This window comes from Crotalus tigris, unplaced genomic scaffold, assembly GCF_016545835.1.
Source record: "Crotalus tigris isolate CLP2741 ecotype Arizona unplaced genomic scaffold, ASM1654583v1 scf7180000017700.2314712, whole genome shotgun sequence".
NCBI lineage: Eukaryota > Metazoa > Chordata > Lepidosauria > Squamata > Viperidae > Crotalus > Crotalus tigris.
In genome coordinates, this window is record NW_024096576.1 from 1,999,889 (window position 1) to 2,020,085 (window position 20,197).

Genomic DNA, 20,197 nt, shown 5'->3' on the forward strand with positions numbered 1-20,197 from the left:
CAAGCAGGAGACAAGCATCTTCACCTTGAGGCCATGTCGCTGCTCACCACCTAAGTAGCATCAGCACTGAGAAAATCACCATCAGTCAAGTCTAAAGGCAGTTTTATGGAATTGCTTACCTCCTGACATGATACCTTTAATATTAATAAACCACAATATCTGCCTTTCCCACACCCTTGGAAAGGACCTGATGAGTGGACTAAATGCCAGACCAATCTAAACATTTGGATTAATGTGTAAGCAACAATATTTCATAACAACAAGATCTTAAGGTAATGAGATGGGAGACATCTCCTTTTCCAGAGGAGGCTAGGACTTGGGGATTTTACATATTATGCAATAGGTAGAAATGGGTACAACAGCAAAGAACATCAGTTTAATAGGGCTCACCATTCTAACCTAAACTATTTTATATAGTAGATGGGGAAAAGCTGGATGAATAGGTATTATGTGTTACCTGCTATTTTGAATTTATGGAGGGGAGGCAAGATACAAACCCAAATAATGCAATAATAATTCTACAATTACATATCATTAATAGTACTATTGCTATTCCATGTTAAAGCCTAAAAACTGAAAGTTAGTACAACCTCTTATCCCAACATTTCTGTGAAAACTGGGGAGGAAAGGACAAATTGGCTGGATGGAGAGTAGAAAGGAGTGCTATGTAAATGCTTTCCTTGCTATTGCTTTATTATTCATCTTATATTTTACAGATGTTCCTGTATATTTACTTCAACAACGCCCTTTACATATGTTAATGCAAGAGTTTTTTTTTCTCTCTCCCAGGTTCTGCTCTTTTATTGATTCTTGTGGGGAAGAGCAGTAGGACTATTAGCCTGTAATTTTCCCTTGAAAACCCTTTTAATTATCCAATATGGTTAGAACATATTATTGGCATTTTTACAGAGAGGAACAAATATAAAGGGTAAAGAATGAGAATCAATGACTAAGGAGGAACTTCCCAGTTCTATCAGTTATTGACTGATGAAGAAGCTGCTATTCCCCCCCCCCCCTTTTCTAGCAATCTTCAAACAGAAGCTGTATGGGTATCTGTCAGATATGGTCTAAAGCAGTGTTCTTTAAGCTTGGCAACTTTTAAAATGTGGGGATGGACTTCAGTCATCCAGCCAGCATGTTCTAGAGGATTCTGCATTGAGCAGACAGTTGGACTAGATGACCTCTAAGGTCATTCCAACTTAATAAAGAGTAACATTGGCTATTTTTATCCCTGTATAAATAAAAGTTAATTATAAGAGTAAGGGGAAATATTTAATAGGGTAACATTCTGCATCACTTCATGAAGAAATAAATATATGGGGAAGGGAGAAATTTTATCTTCTTGCCTTGTCTTAAGATCCTATACAATATTCATGTACCTTGATGAATGCTTGGGGAATGTGGTTGTTTTTTGTCTGGTTGCACCAACTTTATGGGTAATTAAGTTGTGCACCTGTAACATGTACTCAGCTGAAATGACTTATCAATAACATTGATGATTCAGATTCTCTGTAGTCAGGCCATATTTAGAAAGTTTGTTTGGACTTCTCTTTATCCTTCTAGTTGTTCTCATCTTCATTGATTTTTGTACCTTGAATTCAATAGGCTAGTAATCAGAAATGGGGAAAAATGCAAAATGTTGAATAGATTACTCTTTGGGTTATAGATTTGGATTATAGTGAGCTGTGATGACGCAGTGATTAGAATTCAGTATTGGAGGTTAATTCTGCTGACTGCCAGCAGTTCAGTCTTGATCGGCTCAAGATTGACTTAGCTTTCTATTATTTCAAGATTGGTAAAATGAGTATCCAGATTGTTGGGGGCAATATGCTGACTCTGTAAACTGCTTAGAGAGTGCTTTAAAGCACTGTGAAGTAGTATATAAGTGCTATTGCTATAGATTTTATTTTCCTGACTTGAACTGAAAATATTTTAGCATTTTAAATGCTGAAATTTAATTTTGATCAATCCCCTAGACTCTTGTCCTTCCATCTGCAAAGACCCTGATAGCAAACTGTTATATATACCTACATTTTCCAAACAAAATTGATGACCAACATAAAGGTTATCTATTTGTTTTTTTAGTATCATTTCTAAACAAATATATAAAAGGCACTCCAAATGCTTTTTCACCTTTTTCATGTTTGGATGCAGAGGAGGATAAGAATCAAAATATGTTTGAAACAGTTTTAAAGGAAAAACATTTTAGGAATATGCATTTTGAAATACAATATGTATTTAAATATTTATACAGTCACTGACTTTATAAAATACTTTGCTAGATGATTCACTGTTTATTTATTTATAATACATTTTCAAAACTGCCAAACAGACAGTTAATCTAGTGTGTTCATTATGCTCTTTTTAGTTATTTGATGGTTTTAAATATGATACAATCATTTTCTTTTATTGTGTGGCTCTCTTCCCTGGATGCCTTTAAAATAAAAGGTAGTTTAACTAAATAACTCAGCCTGTACAAGTCATCTTCTATGCCTAGTACTTACCAAAGTCCTTCTGCTGCTTGCCAGCTCATAAAAACCAGTATGCATGTAGGGATTGTGATGAGGATGGTCATCTAGCATTTTGTATATTTACAATTTATACTCTGTGGATTGTATTTGGCTTAGTGGATCATGCTTAATTTAAAATGCTTTCATCAGTTGAAGAAAACAGAAAAACCCTTTGGAACATACCTTCTAGAAAAATAATGGTAATGGGATTCAATAATATCCTTAAAATAATATCAAGTATTTCATTTGCCCTGCTATCTACCCCATCTTTGCATAATCCTTAATCTTGTTGCATATATACCCTGATTTTTATAATCATTGTATGTATACAATTGATTAATGGAGACTTAATGAAAGTCATTCAGTGCTATACACTGTAACTGAAATATTTATGATTTCTTACAAGCTTTGGCTCAATAAAGTGCCATTATTCACTCCATTCTTTGTGACAGGATCATGTTCTATGTTTCAAATGATTTAAAATATACTATTTTCAGTCATAAAATTAAATATATAACTTATTAATTCATGAAACTAATCCATGAATTAGTATCATGATTTAATAGGAATGTGCAGAAGGCCTTTTTTTGTTTGCTTAGCTCTGTTTTTACCTTCATTCTTTCAATGGTTTTGATAGGTTGGAATAGGATCTCTACATATCTGTGAAATGAAAAAAAAAACTATGTAGGCTAGTTATGTTCTACCTATCTCCTTATATCAATAATATATTTTATCTCTCTTCAATGGGTCTGGTGAATTTAACACATTATATGCTCACAAAAACCTCATTACGATGCTCCTACTATGTGAACTACAAACTACTAATCAAAAAGATATATCTAATAGTTTTGCTTATGGCAAGGAACACATAATTATTTCACTCTAAAAGTAGTTTTGTAAGTAATGTTGATTAGAGTTTTAACCAATGTAGAAGCAAATTAAGAACATGGTATTAAAAAGACCAATTGCCTCATTAAAATCTGTTTTGCCAAGACTACATGCCCCACAAGTGAAAACAGGAGCAACAATTAGCATTAAAAAGCAACAATGAGTCCTGATACTGTTAATTCACGTCTCCATGGATAATTTGTAGGATTTGTGTTACTCATTATTAAATTGCTTAAAGATGTGTTCAATACAGCATTGTGGAAAGCAATAGGTAGATTATGAAAACAATGTCATGAGCTTGCTATCATCTATTCTTATTAAGATTCTTCTGATAAGGAAGTTCCTTAATCAATGTTATATTGTTTTCAGCTTCAGTATGAATATCTGTTTATCAGGCTATGTATCTTCAAAACAGTAACATAGTAGAAATGCTTTAATAGGGCAGCTGAGAAATCTGTTTATTATACTGCTTCATATCCCAGAAATTATGAATGGCAACAATACCCCGAAAATTTATTAACCTGTCAAAGAGGAGGAAAGGGCAAGGGCAAGGGCAAGGGCAAGGGCAAGGGGAAGAAGGAGAAGGAGAAGGAGAAGGAGAAGGAGAAGGAGAAGAAGAAGAAGAAGAAGAAGAAGAAGAAGAAGAAGAAGAAGAAGAAGAAGAAGAAGAAGAAGAAGAAGAAGAAGAAGAAGAAGAAGAAGAAGAAGAAGAAGAAGAAGAAGAAGAAGAAGAAGAAGAAGAAGAAGAAGAAGAAGAAGAAGAAGAAGAAGAAGAAGAAGAAGAAGAAGAAGAAGAAGAAGAAGAAGAAGAAGAAGAAGAAGAAGAAGAAGAAGAAGAAGAAGAAGAAGAAGAAGAAGAAGAAGAAGAAGAAGAACTTAAGCGGACACTCTTTTCCATCATCAACAGTTTTAAAACTGTACTTCAAATAATGCTCTTAAGAAAATCTGGTATGAATAATATCTAAGGACATTAAATGACTGTTTGCATTTAACAGGAAGCCATATATGATCTGGCAATAGATTTATGGCCACTGATGAAAAATCTCTAATATGGACTTTAGGCTAGTGTTAGACTTATCAGTAATAGATTTAATTTATTAATACCAGACTCTTGAGGATTGAAATACTATGATAAGATATTTGAAATCTATTATCAACTCTATTAGATTATTGTTTACCTGTCTATGGCATCTAAATCACTTTGAGAAACCATAATTTTGTTTTTGGAATAATTTATTGTAAATATTTCTTCCCTACCATTATCCTCTGGAGCCCACAGACTTGTTCTAAGACCAACTCAGATTAAAGAAAGATTGGCTAAATCATCCCCATAGAGAAACCTGGCTAGCTGTCTATGATTAAGTTAGGTGGGTGGAATTATGCCATGGTTAAGATTGGGACTATTGAATTTACATAAATATTGAAAAGTACTTCAAAATACTCTATTTTACTCCTTGTGAGTTAATATGGGTGCAGAGATGTAGTGGTTACTATCTTGTGTGGCTTTGTGATGGTGGTGTTTTTTTTTATCATCATAATTAGGCAAAGTACATATAAGGAATCTATAGAGAAATGAATTATTTTATAGCAGATGCTTCCTATAGGGATGGGGTCAAAAGCTGATTATATATTTCTGAGGGAACTTATTATGGGTGAGAATAAGTGTGTTTATATTTCTTTACTACAAACTGTAGGACATATATTGATCTATGGTTGACCTACCTTTCCTGAAGCCTACTTGTTTGTCAACTAGAAATTACTCCTGTTCTGAGCAAAAGTTTATAAAACAGAAAGTTCCCATACAGTGTGGTGGAAATAACTTAGGTGGCTACCTGGATAGCTGGATGAATTTTTTTTTTTTAAGAGAGAACAGTACTAGAATGGTTTCAGTCTTTAGGCATTTGGAATATGTCATTAATATGTGAGAATAAGGAAGCCAAAGAGGAAGTCTGCAATCAAAATAGACTTTTATCAGTTCATCACAACTGATTTTTAACTGAATTTTATTTGTAGCCAGAGAAGAATACCATTTAGCAATATTGAAACAAAGTGCTAATTGGCGAGATCTTATATATATTTTTAGTAGAATGACTGAGCTTGATTTGTGTTAGTTAGAAGAATCCATCAAATCAGATTGCTGTTTGTGTTTCCACATCCTGCTCCTGCTATGCCATTCAGTAGAATTAGCATGATTCAGAATCAACTGATAAAATAGGTAATATTGTGTCTTTCAAGACCATCTGATGGAAGAAGGCAGTTATGGGTATTTATGGATAAGCTGTCCATTTGAGCTATATCCCAGAATACCTGATATCAATGTAAGATAAATTTAAGTGGATGGAGGACAGTTTCTTTGGTGCCTGAGCCTTTTTTTTATTGCTTTTCTTGGTAATAGGTAAGACTTTGTTCAAGTGGACTTAATAATAATAATAAAGTTGGAAGGGACCTTGGAGGTCATCTAGTTCAACCCCCTGCTCAGGCAGAAAACCCTACACCATTTCAAAAGAGCATGGAGCTTTGCTCTCTCTTGGATTTGTGCAAATCTATCAATCTTGCAAAGTTTCTATATCTATTCTTCTTTACTTATCAGGCTGTAAGAGTTAATCAGTTCAAAAGAATGAAATGATCTTTCCCTTGTGTTGGAAATAAAGTAGAAGAAACTTCTGTCCGAGATAAGCACAGTATTATGGAGTAACTGAGCCAGTATGATATTGTTTAATAAATAAGGATAATGTTTTGAGCAGTGAACACCGAAATGGGAATAATTCTAAAAATCTTTTAAAACTTCATTTTAAAAAGTATCAGCAGTATTGTTGTATTGTTGAAGAATATCTGAATTTTTTTTCCTGTTAATTTTAGTCGAATGCCAATTAAGAAGAATGAGATTGATGGTATTGGGCTGGCAAGAAAAAGAATCTTTACAAATCCATATTCTTACATTAATACTGTACTTATGAACTGTTCAAATTGATATGAAGACAGAATCTTTTTCATTGTATTATCTGGACTTAAATGAAATACAAGATTTATTGTTTCAAACAAATATTTGTTACTTCTTATCAACAAATAGGATATCTAGCATAGAGACTCTTTGGAAGTGGTGTGCATTATGTATCTCCAAAATGTATCTGTATGGACAAATATTTCCATCAAATCTATTTTTTTTAAAGAATTGTAATTTTCCAGATTAGGCTTTTATAGTTTGAGGAATTAAAAGACAGTATTTAGCAAATAATAATAATAATAGTAATAGTAATAATAATGGGAGTTTTATAGCTAGAGTGTTCTTTAAATTGTTGGCTGGAATATCATTAGAGGCACAGATAAAGATACTACCTTCAAAATGGTCAGTGGACTTACCAGAAGCAGTATTTCTCTGCAAGTCATCTCTCCATAGGAGAGTGTCATGTTCATTAAGGACAGGAGAATTTGGTATTTCATTTGATAGCTGAGAGAACTCTCAAGAACTGTTCACAGAATTCTGGGAGATTAAGTCCTCAGTAGTAACCTCAGAGCTGAGGACCTCATAAATCTTCAGTTGTTTTGCTGCCTTTGGTGGTTTCAAAATTCCAAGGTTCTATCTCCTTATGGCTCCAGGATCTTTTAAATTGCAGGCTGGGAGTTTAAATACATAAAAGGAGAAAATATTAAGGTAAAAGAAAGTATAATGAGATAAATTTTCAAAAGGATAAAACAATAGCAGACCAGATAATTTGAAAATCTGTATGGGTAAGCTAGAAGAACTGCTAATCTAGAGCTATCTTGGGTGGGATGGAGGTCAACTTTACTATTAAATTATAGCTTAAAGACATTATTTAATAGGGCTTTGGAGTTCATAAGGAAATATTTTTTAATATAAACTTATATAATTCAGCCCAACACTTTTCTTCCCTAAAACAGCTAAGAACAATTTCCTTTGCCTCTCCCCCCACTATTTGTGGATAAAAAAAACAGGCCATGTGGAAATCTGTTTTTCAGTTTCAGAATCCATTAAAATGTATTCTTTTTAATTTTGAAGCATGATTTTGAGATTTCTTTTTTGGGTAGTTGTCATGGTTCTGACTAATGAAACACCTCAAAGAACTTCCAGGCATTTTATCCTAAAAAGTCTCTTTATTTATGTGACAAAATGTCGGGCACAGGCATGAAGAAAGATAATGCTAAGATCTGAAATCCCCACCCACCGAGCAGTTATTTTGCTAACATTTCCACTCCCTATTTTGCTGTCATGATTTACATTCTCCAATTAGTGTGAAGGGGAAAGATTCCCTTTCTCTTTTACGGGCTTTTCCCTCCTCCCTCTTTCTCCTCTGCATTAACTCTAAAAATACCAGACAGTTCTGCATATTTTGACAAAGCAAGAATATACAATATTAGCAGCGTTGACATCCGGCCTTCCTTACAAGAAGGACAGATCCTGTAATGTAAACAAAAGCATATGTTAATGACTAGTTTTCAGTTTGTTGGGGTGTTTCACATGAAACCTTTTGACCAATCTGTCAGCTTTCATTTCACTGGATTTCAGACAATGAGTATCCTAGGTATTGCAATTTCCCTTTAAAGATTCTAGAGTTAAGAATATGTTTCACTTCATAGTGGGTCTGTCTCACAACTAAGAGGGGCCCAGATGCCTTCTTCAGGGGAGGTCTTAAAGTGGAGCCCCAATAAGGTTTCAACAAGCTGTGATGGAAGACTGGGTGAATTCTCCCTAAAAGTCTAGGGAGTTTTAGTTCTACGGTGACCGGGTTGATGATCCTTACTATGGGGAAAGGCCCCAAGAATTTTGGTCCCAATTTCTTGCTGGGCAATTTGAGGTGTAGATATTTAGTTGACAAATAAACCTTTTCCCCAACTTGGAATGTTCTTTGGGGAGCTCTCTTTTTATCAGCCTGCTTTCTATAGGTTTCAAAAGTCTTTTTTAAAGCAGTTTTTGTGTTTCTCCAAACTTCATCCCACCCCCTCACCCACTGATCAAGTGTCTGGGAAGCAGAGGGCACCTGAAGATATTCAGGTATTGGGCTGAACTCTTTTCCTGTGGCCACTCTGAAAGGCATGTAGCCGGTGCTGCTGTGCACAAAATTATTGTATGCCACCTCCGCAAAAGGGAGGAGATCAGTCCAGTTCATCTGTTGGTAAGAAACGTGGCATCTAAGATATTGCTCCACCATTTTGTTAGCAGCTTCTGCGGCCCCATTGGTGGCCGGATGAAAAGCAGATGATAAACCTTGAGATGATCCAATTAATGTAAGGAAACTTCTCCAAAACTTCACTGTGAACTGCACTCCCCTGTCCAAAATTATTCACTTAGGGGCACCATGCAGCTGGTAGATGTTTCAGGAACAATTTGGTCAGTCATTGGGTAGATGGGAGTCCTTTGCAGGTGATGAAATGAGCCTGCTTCGGGAACAGGTCTATTACAGTCCAGATGACAGTATTTCCACTACTTTCAGGTAGGTCTACTATAAAGTCCATAGTTATTTCTTCCCATGGTTGAGAAAGGTCTGCTACAGGTTGCAGTAACCCAGGGTTTTTACCTGGGATTGTTTTCATTGTGGCACATAAAGTACAACTTTTTACATAGTTTTCCACATCCCTTTTCAGCCCTGGCCCCCAAAATTGCCAGCGGGTGAGGTGTAGGGTTTTCAAATATCCAAAGTGTCCAGCCTGTTTTACATCATGGCTGTGTTTGAGAGCATTAAGATGGAGGGCTTCTAGCAAATATAGTTTCCCCCCTTTGTAAGCCAAGCCATCCCTGCACGTTAGCAAGGTTTGATTATCTTTGAACCATTGGTCGGTGAGGAGCTCTCATTTTATTTTCTTTACTCCATGATCATCAGGATTGGGGGACCCTGCGAGGTGTAAGTTGAGCGGCAATTTGTGGATTGGGGATAATTGCCTCGTTAACCTCCTCCCATTCACTTTTGTATTGGGGTAACTGGGATAGCGCATCAGCTAGGAAGTTCTCTCCTCCTGGTATGTACTTTAAAGGGAAGTTGAAGCGGTTAAAGTACTGTGCCCACCGCACTTGCTTTGGGGACAATTTGCGGGGAGTTTTCAGTGCTTCTAGATTTTTATGATCTGCCCATACCTCAAATAGCACCTTGCTCCCTTCTAGATAGTGTCACCAGTTTAATAGCACCTATCTAATCACAAAGGCCTTTTTCTTCCAGATTGCCCATTTCCACTCGCTCTCAGTAAATTTCTTAGAGATGTAGGCACAGGGTTGCAGGATCCCACTTTTGTTCTTTTGAAGTAACACAGCTCCAACTGCCACATCACTGGCATTGGCTTGAATCACAAAGGGTTCCCCTGGGCAGGGGTGCTTTAGGACCGGTTCAGCAGCAAATAGTCTCTTTAAATTCTCAAAAGCTGTTTGACAGCCCATCGTCCATGCTAGTGGTTGGCCCGGTTATGGCTTCCCTACTCCTTTGCCTGTTTTGAGTAGTTCTGTAAGGGGTAGGGCAATCTCGGCAAAAGAGGGGATGAATTGATGATAAAAGTTGGCAAAACCCAGAAAACTCTGGAGCTGTTTGCAAGTCTTTGGGGGCTGCCATTCGATTATAGCTTTTACCTTGGCTGGATCCATTTCAATACCCTCATTGGAAATTCTGTAGCCAAGATAGGCTAATCGGGTTTGGTGAAATTCATATTTCGACAATTTAGCATAAAGCTTGGCATTCAATAGTTTCTTTAACACTTCTCTCACCAGCTTTATGTGATCAGTCATATTCGTGCCGTATATCAGGATGTCATCAAGATACACCAAAACCCCTTTGTACAAGTGATCATGTAGGACCTCATTAATCAACTGCATGAATACAGCTGGGCCCCCCCATAGTCCAAATGGCATGACTTTGAACTGATAGCTCCCCATAGGACAGTTGGAGGCAGTTTTCCACTCGTCTCCCTCTTTTATTCTCATTCGGTAATATGCCACTCTCAGACACTCCCCTTAGCCAGATGGGTTAATGAGTCCTTTAGGAGGGGGAGGGGGTATTTATTTTCCACACTCACAGCGTTGAGACCTTTATAGTCTACATAGAGACGAAGAGACCCATCTTTTTTCTCTTTGAACAACACAGGGGCTCCCATGGTAGATTTGGCCCGTTCAAAAAAACCTCTCACTAGGTTTTTGTTCACATATTGTTGCATCTCCTCCATTTCAAGGGGGGACATTTTTTATCCTAAAAAGTCTCTTTATTTATGTGACAAAATGTTGGCACAGCATGAAGAAAGGCAATGCTAAGATCTGAAATCCCCACCCACCGAGCAGTTATTTTGCTAGCATTTCCACTCCCTATTTTGCTGTCATGATTTACATTCTCCAATTAGTGTGAAGGGCAAAGGTTCCTTCCTTTCTCTTTTGTAGGCTTTTCCCTCCTCCCTCCTTCTCCTCTGCATTAACTCTAAAAATACCAGACAGTTCTGCATATTTTGTCAAAGCAAGAATATACAATATTAGCAGCCTTGACAGTAGTAACTTTTGTGCTTTTATTTCATTGCTGGTGTGCATTGGAACTAGCAAAGTTGAAATGCTTTATGTTAGAATAGTCTTTTCAGATACTACTTTATGATTAAATGCACAATTTTTAATAATCTATTTCACTATGTAATTTTAGCAATATGGTATTTTTAAATATTTAATCATTTTAATTTTTAATTAGAGCCAGTTTGGTCTAGCATTGGGCTAGAAACCAGGAAAATGTGAATTCTAGTCCTATTTTAGGCATGAAATCTGACTGGTGACTTTTGGCCAGTCTTTCTGTGTCAATCTATGATGTTAGGCTCAGGTGACAAGAGGTTGGTCAAGTCCTGTTGTAATCAATGGATTAACAATCAATTGATCTAAAGGGGAAAAAAAGACCTGCACTTGCAGGAAAATACTAGGAAGAAAAAAATCACACAGTAATTTAAATGGCTAAGTGCTATATATTGCAAAAAGTCATATCAATAATAAATATTTTGAATAAATTAATATATATTAAAATATTTTGGGGAATTGGTAAAATTAAAGCAGAATCCACCACCTAGAGAATTTCAGTGCAGATCATAAGGATAAATAAATCTTTTTACAATGGCATTGGTTTTGCCTGCAATTTTGCTTCCTTCCATTACCATTGATTTCTGAGTATGTATTTAAATACATAATAGATTGTGGGAACTTAGCCCCCAGAAAAGGAAATATTAAAAGAGCAGAATATTATATTTCCTCAAAGGATCTTAAAGAGGCAGAAAAGCATGCCCAGTTTTTCTTAATAGCCCCAAGTCTCCCCCCCAGCAGAAACTGTAGAAATGCAGATGTAATAATCCATTCAGGAAGGTTGGAGCCCTCCTGCTAGAAGCTTAGGAAGACAAAGGCACCTAAAATCTACACACTCCACCCAAACTCTAAGACAGGACATAATAGGATTAACCCACAGATGCCAAAGGGGCACACTCAGATGCAGGTCAAAGTATATGACACAGGAAATACAAAGCCTCAAACAGGAACAGGAAACAACTCCAAACAAAAGCCCAAGAGGGTATAAAAACCCACTCCCTTCTACATGTGCTCACTCTTTTTCTTCCAGAGCCATCTTTCTGTCTGGCTCTCCTCTTCAATAAACTACAACCTTCTTTCTAAAGCAGTCGCCATGTTGTTTATTCCCGACTTGGACTGGACCCTGATGAATACTTTTCCTTCAACAAGATATTTCTTCTTAAAATGTGAATTACATAGAATAATTACAGCCTTTTAAGGAAGGAAGCTGGTGAGGTAGGAAGTAAGTCTTCTCATGCTGGTGTGATACCCTGTCAGTCAGGATTGAGAATATTCCTGGGTCCTCAAGAGACTGTCAGGAAGCTGTGCCTCATCAAAGGCATGAGGAAGAAGCCAAGAATTTAGACTAGAACTCAGAGTCTCTCAGTTTCTGGCCTGGTGCCTTAACCACTAGACCAAACTGGTTGTCCCCAATGATTATGACTAGATTGAAGCCATTCCCCCCCACCCCCCGCCTTTTGTTGTCATCTGTTTTGTCATTTTTGCCATCTTTATTTTTTTGTTGTGGTTTCTTTGTTTAAAATGTTTTTAACAATTTATAAATTGCCCAGAATCACTGGGTCAGGAAGCATATTGTTATTGTTGTTTGTATTATTTGGCTGGGACTTCACCAGACACTCCTATAGCTCTAAACTCAGTGATTCAAAAATAAGAATAAAATAGAAAAAGGCAAAAGTTAACTATATCCAAATTGCTGCCAAAAAAACCCTCTACCTGTAGTCAAGTGTTGTTGTTCTTTGGTATAACTTTATGTTGTGTAAGATAAGAAGAGGAAATCTACCCGCAAATGTGATAATAGACTGGAAATGTGTTTCTTTTAGCAAATTGTGTTCTTCAAGAGGTTGTTCTGTGATAGATTTCAGTCAAAGCATGCCAGCATGTTAGTGCTTTAAACAGCATAATCTGCTGATTGAATTCATGCTCGGCATACAGCTGATCTGGAATCTTGAAACTGCATTCCTTTGTAATCTATTCCACATGAAATGGTTGCCAATCCTTTTGAATTCAAGTCTAAGAGGAAAAAGTTTTTTTTCTTCTTTTTTTAAAATATAATACTTTCCAGTCTTACAGAGAACATTTAAAACTGCTGGTTGCCTTTTCTTGAAACAGAAGGGAAAGAGAGCTTCAATGAAGGATAAATGCAGTTGAATATAAGGAGTCCATAAGTTATGATGGCAATTGAGACTGGAATTTCCATTGCTAAGCAATATGATAGCTTACTAATGACAATCTCAGCAGTCCCCATTGACATTCTTATGTGAGAATCATGGGTTCTTAAGTTAGCACCTCCTAGCAATTTCTTGCCAGCTTCCAACAAAAATCAGTGGAGAATTCAGTAGGAACTCCCAAGAAGCTTGCAAATAGATAATAGTGGTTGGGATGGCATAACATGACTAAGTGAGGCTCAGTAAGAGTGTATGAGGGCAAAAAACTTGTCTAAGAGAGTACACAGTGGCCAGAAGTGATAGGGAGGATAACATGAGTGCAGGAGGCTTTGGGAGGGTATATAGGTGACTGGTGAGGTGCCTCACAAGTGCCGAGACACTAGACGGGGAGGCTGTGTAAGTTGGGGAAACTGACCCAAACAACCTGAAATCTTCTTCACTGTCTTCCCCATGACTTTGCTTGGGGGAAGTAAGCAGAGAAGATGACAAATTGTGATTATATGACTGCAGGATACTGCAACCATCATAAGTGTGAGCTGGTTAGTATGTTCCTATATCACTATAATGTGACCACAGAAGTGCTGGGATGGTTGGAGTTTTGAGGATCTGTCATAATCATACTTGCTCAGTGCCATTGTAACTTCAAACAATTGCTGAATGAGTGGTTGTTAATTGAGAATTACCTGTAGAATCAGGTTCAAATTCATAGAGCTATCACATAATATTTTATAAGTATCTGCCAATTCCAAAATATTATCTGTTTGGATCTTCCAGTCTTTTCTTTGGTCCAATGTGCAGTGGTGAGGCAATAAGGTTGCAATAAAAGTGCATTGTCTGAGGAAGATCTCTGGATGTTGAGCACTGGGTGTTGCATTGGGTCACTGCTGCCAGCATGGTAATCAGCTGTTTGGCAGTTGGCAGAGATAGAGCAGGACAGACTGGCAGTGTTGTGGTTGATTTATTGCATATTGTCATTTTTTATTACGTTGAATATTTACCCCTATTAGATTTAAATACAAATTGTATCCAAGAATTTTAGTTCTAGTAGATTATTTTATTCTGTTCATTTGCACTGTTTCCTTCCTTCCTTCCTTCCTTCCTTCCTTCCTTCCTTCCTTCCTTCCTTCCTTCCTTCCTTCCTTCCTTTCCCATGACTGACCAAACTTATTAAAATAAATTCATATAGGTTAATATGCTGTACCATGCTGTGTTTCATATTTGAAAAGGGATGCTAATATTGATATTTACATCAAATTCCATATCGTATTGGTAGAAAAAAGATGTGCCTTCTTTTCTATTTTTCTATTCTATTTTTGTTTTTAACAATCTCAGTTGTACTATTTAAGCAGAATATCTATCTATATCAATATCTATATATCTATCTATATCTAATCTATCTATCTATCTATCTATCTATCTATCTATCTATCTATCTATCTATCTATCTATCTATCTATCTATCTATCTATCTATCTTTTAAAATACTAAAAATGCGAATCCTGGGCATTATGTTAACAAATAAAAGAAAAAAACGAACACCAGGATATAATAAACCAGCCTGTGGTTAAGAAGAGTCATTAAGCTTTCGTCTGGCCAAAAACTGCTGGCGTCATCAGAGTTAGAATAGAAGAAGATTGGGAAGGCAGCTCAAATAGCCTCCTGCCTCTGCACCAGGCTCCTTGAGTGCGTTATTGGCCCATTGATTGTATTAATCCGTATCGCGCAGAGTTGTTCCGCATAAGGCAAACTGTCTTTGACTCCACTTGTTGTTTTACAATCCTCAAGTGCTCTTTTAGAGCATGTGCAAGTACTTGGTGGGCTGATGATATGCTCAAGGAGCCGGGCGCAGAGACAGGAGGCTATATGAGCTGCCTTCCCAATCTCCTTCTCTAACTCTGATGATGCTGGCAGCTTAGTGACTCTTCTTAACCACAGGCTTGTTTATATTAAACAGGCTGGGTTATTATATCCTGGTGTTCGTTTTTTCTTTTATATATATATGTAACAGATAAAAAACACGATCACCAGGAGAATATAGGTATAAAAATATACTTTACTAAAAATGCCAAGCTTTCATTGGGGAGGCTCCCAGTATCATCAGGGCTGAGAAGTGTGTGTGTGTGTCTGTGTTTTCATAGATTTTCACAGATACAGATACCTGTACCCGTGAAAATCTATGAAAACAAATATCTTATCTATACGGGGAGGAAATCTTCCTGCTCACCAGGACCTACAAAAAAGTCAAAGTCCGAAGAGCCACCATCTTATGTAACCTCACATTCCTACACAACTGCCGCGACCAAAACGTGATCCCCAATAGCTTCCAACTAAAATTCCATTCCAAAACCTCAGCCACCGAAAGATCCTGAAAATAACTTAATTAGCCCTAATCAGAAACGAACTCCACAGGAAAAGATTCCTACTAGACCAAACCAATAGGGACCTACTCACTCTTCACCTCAAACTCAGTAACAAAATCCACCCAGCACTCTGGGACAAATCCAAACAACTAGCCCTCTGGAGAGCCGAAACAGAAACCTCCCACAAGACAGACACACACACCAACAAACTCCACAGACTAGAAAAACACTAAAAGCCCAACCCCCCTCCATAGCAACTCATGAAACGAACAGTACACCACATATCAGACAGGACCCTCACCACAGCAGAAACCAATGTCCTTTCCAAAGGATTCAACTTTGCAGTCACCCCCAAACACATCCCCACTGAAAACATCATATGCATAGGTGAAACTACCCTAACCAAAATCAACCCAGATGAAGCCAATAAAATCAGACTTGAAGTCACCAACATCCTCCTCTCCAGCAATCCACCTAGATGCAATTTACACAAAGAAGAACAAAAAGCACTTACCAATCTGAGGAAAGACAACAACATAATCATTCTCCCAGCAGACAAAATTAACACCACGGTAGTGATGAACACATCAGACCACCAAGCCAAACTATCCAACCTACTCCAAGACCCCGCTTACAAACCTCTAAACACAGATCCCACCACCTACCTGGAAAAAACCACCAGATCCAAAATGCAAGCCTCTCCCATCAGTGAAGAGATCCAGTAAAGAATTATCCCCAGAGAGAAATCATCCAGCTGCCCCAAGCTGTATGGCCTCCCCAAGATTCACAAAGAAGGAACACCACTCAGGCGCATAGTCAGCTCCATAGGCTCACCTCTACAGAATATTGCCAAATTTCTCACCAAACAACTTCATCCCTGCACAGAATCCATTTCCACACACGTACAAAACTCACTCCACTTCATAGAAACAATAAAGAAACAAAACCTACAACCCAGTGACCTACTCATGAGCTTCGATGTCACATCCCTCTTTACCCAAGTGCCTATCAAAGAAGGCTTGACAGCTATCTAAAACAAATACAACCCCCTAAGCACATCCTAGATCTGACCAACCACTGCCTAACCAACACATACTTCATCCACAATGGACAAAGATACAAACAGATAGAAGGAGCACCTATTGGATCACCCTCTCACCCGTCATCGCAAACCTATACATGGAACCAACGCCTTAGACAAATCTGAACACAAACCCAAACTCTGGCTCAGATATGTAGATGACACTTTGGGAAAGAAAAACTGGACAACTTCCTCACACATCTCAACAGCCTACACCCAAAATACAATTCAGGATGGAAATGGAAGCTAACAACCAACTCCCTTTTCTGGATGTCCTAATCTACAAAAAACCCAATGGCTCCCTAGGCTACACCATCTACCGGAAAAAAACACACACCAACCACTACTTAAATGCACAATCCCATCACCACCCTGCACAGATCAACTCCATAGCCAAGATCCTCATATCCAGAACCAAACGGCTAGCCGACAAAGACCACCTGAAAACTGAATTACACACTCTCACAAACATATTAATCTCCAACGGATTCCAAAGAAATACAATCACCAACCTAATCTGAAGGGAAACACCCCCTCATGAACCGAGACATAGAACAGTACAATGACATCGCCCTCCTCCCCTATATCAAAGGCACCAGATAAAATCAGCAAAATTCTTCACAAACACAATATCAAGACAGCCTTTGGCACCAATCAAAAAATAGCCAACATCTTAAGAAACCCCAAAGACATGATCCAGCTAGAAAACGAAGGAGCCTATGAAATACCATGCAAAATCTGCCCAGTCACATACATTGGACAAACTAATAGGAAAATAAATGCATGCATCGCAGAACACAAGAACACAGTCAGAAAAGAAGAAAAAACTTTCTCCCTCTTCCAGCACCTTAAAGCTACAGGACATGAAATTGATTTTGAAGGAACCAAACTAATCTCCAAAATTGAATACCACAACAAAAGAATAATTATGGAAGCCATTGAAATAGAGAAACACTCCCACAACATGAATAAATGTGATGATACCTCCCACCTACCAGACATCTGGAAACTAGCCCTAATCAACAAACGAGTCCTAGCTACGAAAACTGACTCCAGACCCAGAACAACACAGCACGACACCACCATTCACCCTCACCAGACCCAAACCCAAGCCCAAACCCATCCCTTAGACGAAATGCAACCACCATCCAGAAGCCAAACCACAATGACATCACCAGCTGCTGCACCTCCCTCCGACCCCCACACAAAGCAAACGGACTCACACCATGAACACAGAGCTAGACCACAAACTCGGAGCCAAACCAAAGCCCGGTATGTTACATCATAGCCTTCTGCTCCGGACATCACATCACTAAAGCTCAGGACGTTACAACACAGCCTACCACCCAGGATGTTGCAACACAGAACTCAGGATATCACTACACTAGATCTCAGGATGTCACCACACAGCTCATTACCCAGGTCGTTACAACACAAAAGACTAATGGGCACACAGCCAGCACCTCAACTACTCAGGATGTTACAAAACAGCTGAACAATCTGCAAACAATAACTCCAACACAGCCAACCAACCCACCTACAGCAACTAAGCCAGCACTCCACACACACACAAACCAATATTTATAGAGAGATGGCAGACAGTGTCAATGTTTTTTTTTATTTGCAATGTATGTTTACCTTAACTGCCTTCAGGCATTGCTTTTCTATTGTATAAAGAACTGAGGGAGTTGTTTAGTCCTGCCCAATACATCATTCCTCTTTGTCAGCCCTTTATAAGTGAGAACAAATTTCTGAAGCCAAAGGTTCCTTGGGAATTTGAATCTGCTTACATTCATTCCCACAAGTTCCCAGTAAGGTTTGACAGGCTTGGAACTTAGTTATCTTCTTAAACTTGAATATGTTAGCTATGCATAATTTGTATCTTTCTCTAAGTGAAGAAAGTAATTTTCCTGATTGTCCAGATGCGAGCTTCTGCAAAACCTGGGTTCAGTTCAGCCTGAATGTTAAGACTTCAGAAGCACATTGAAAACCAAATGCTGCTTTCCTTTCCTGAACACAATGACCGTACTTCATATCACTTACGCACATGTGCTCCGATGAATCATGAGATTGTCACTCCTAATAGGCTTCTTGGGGAAGAAGTTTGGCAGGCATCTTCATAAAAGCATGCATGTTTTGACTTATATCTTCCTGGAGTTTCAAAATATTATTAACATCTTCTACCCTGCCTCCTGCCTGTGAAATAATGTCATTTGTGCAAATACATTTAGTATTTAGTGCTCACATCATATTTCAAATCCTGAAAGTATCTGTCTTTTAAAAGAAACAGGCCAAAAAAATGGAAGTTATTACCACTGCCGCTTTGGAAAGAATTCAGCCCCCACCCTCTTTATTGTTTCTTTGGCTAAAGCATTCCCATCCATCTTAAGTTAAAAGCTCTTAAACAGAGTCCCCCCCCTAACCATTGCCACATGTTTAAGACCTCCTATATTAGTGTCACTATCAAATGTTTAAGATTGCATGATAAAAATAAAATTAATTGCTAAGTCTTTCCAACTTAGCTTCATTCATTCCTGTTTCATTCAGTCATCTGTGAATTTCAAATCCTGCTTTCTCCAGCTTTGACCAGTATTCACAGGAATAATTCACAAGGACCATCTGCTTGCTATAAAGTCATTGCATTCTTGGTTTCATAAGTTTGTAATTTCCATTTTAAGATTGTCTATAATCTTTTTTTTTTTTGATGTGACAATATCCCCACACCAATATTTTACCCCAGCCTTGAAATTACAAAAGACTAGTTGATCCTTTGACCACATCATTTTACTAAGACTTTAACAGATCTATTTCTCATGGGAACAGAAAGTGATTACCCAGTGAAAGCAGGAATTATGTGGAGTTGTTAAGTAGCCACTTTTTTCACCTGTAAAATTGTTAACAGTGAATTGAAACAGAGACATCAGCAAGTTTCTGGGCTATGTCATCTCTGAAAGTTCCATTTCTGCATTATTCTGTATGTACTTTTACATTATATATACAACTAGTTGATTATGTGCCATCAAGTCTTTGTCAATTCTTAGCAAGCACAAAATTTTCTTCATAACCTGGTTTTTCAGGTCTTGTAAAGGTGTACTCATCACTGCTATACCTATTTAACTTGCATTGGTCTTTCCTTTCTTTTTCACTTTCCCTAGCATTAGATCTTTCTCCAGAGAGTTAGATCTTCACATTTAGGAAGGAGGATAATTTTCAACAAGTCATTTGTGTCTCGAGTGAAAATTCTGAGTTTATTTGTTCAATGAGCCATCATTTTGTTTTGGCTGTCTACAAAATTCTAAGGAGTCTTCTTCAACACCAAAGTTCAAGAGTATCTATTATCCTTAGTGTCCACTGCTTCCTCCGTGGTGAGATCAGTGCACCATTGGGAGACGAAAGAACAGCTTAGGGATAGATCTTCATGGAGAAATCTATCTATGTGTTCAGTAGGACTTAATGGCACATAATAATTAAATATACATATATTCACACACAGCTTCAAATATTTTCTATAGAAAAGTTATACTGCCAATTAAAATCTTATCTTGTGAATTAGAGAGAAGCACTGCAAAACTCTTAAATGCATCATATAAAGTTTTGCATATGCATGAATTTCCTCCATAATTTAAACTATCATGAATTTAGGGTTAGGGTTA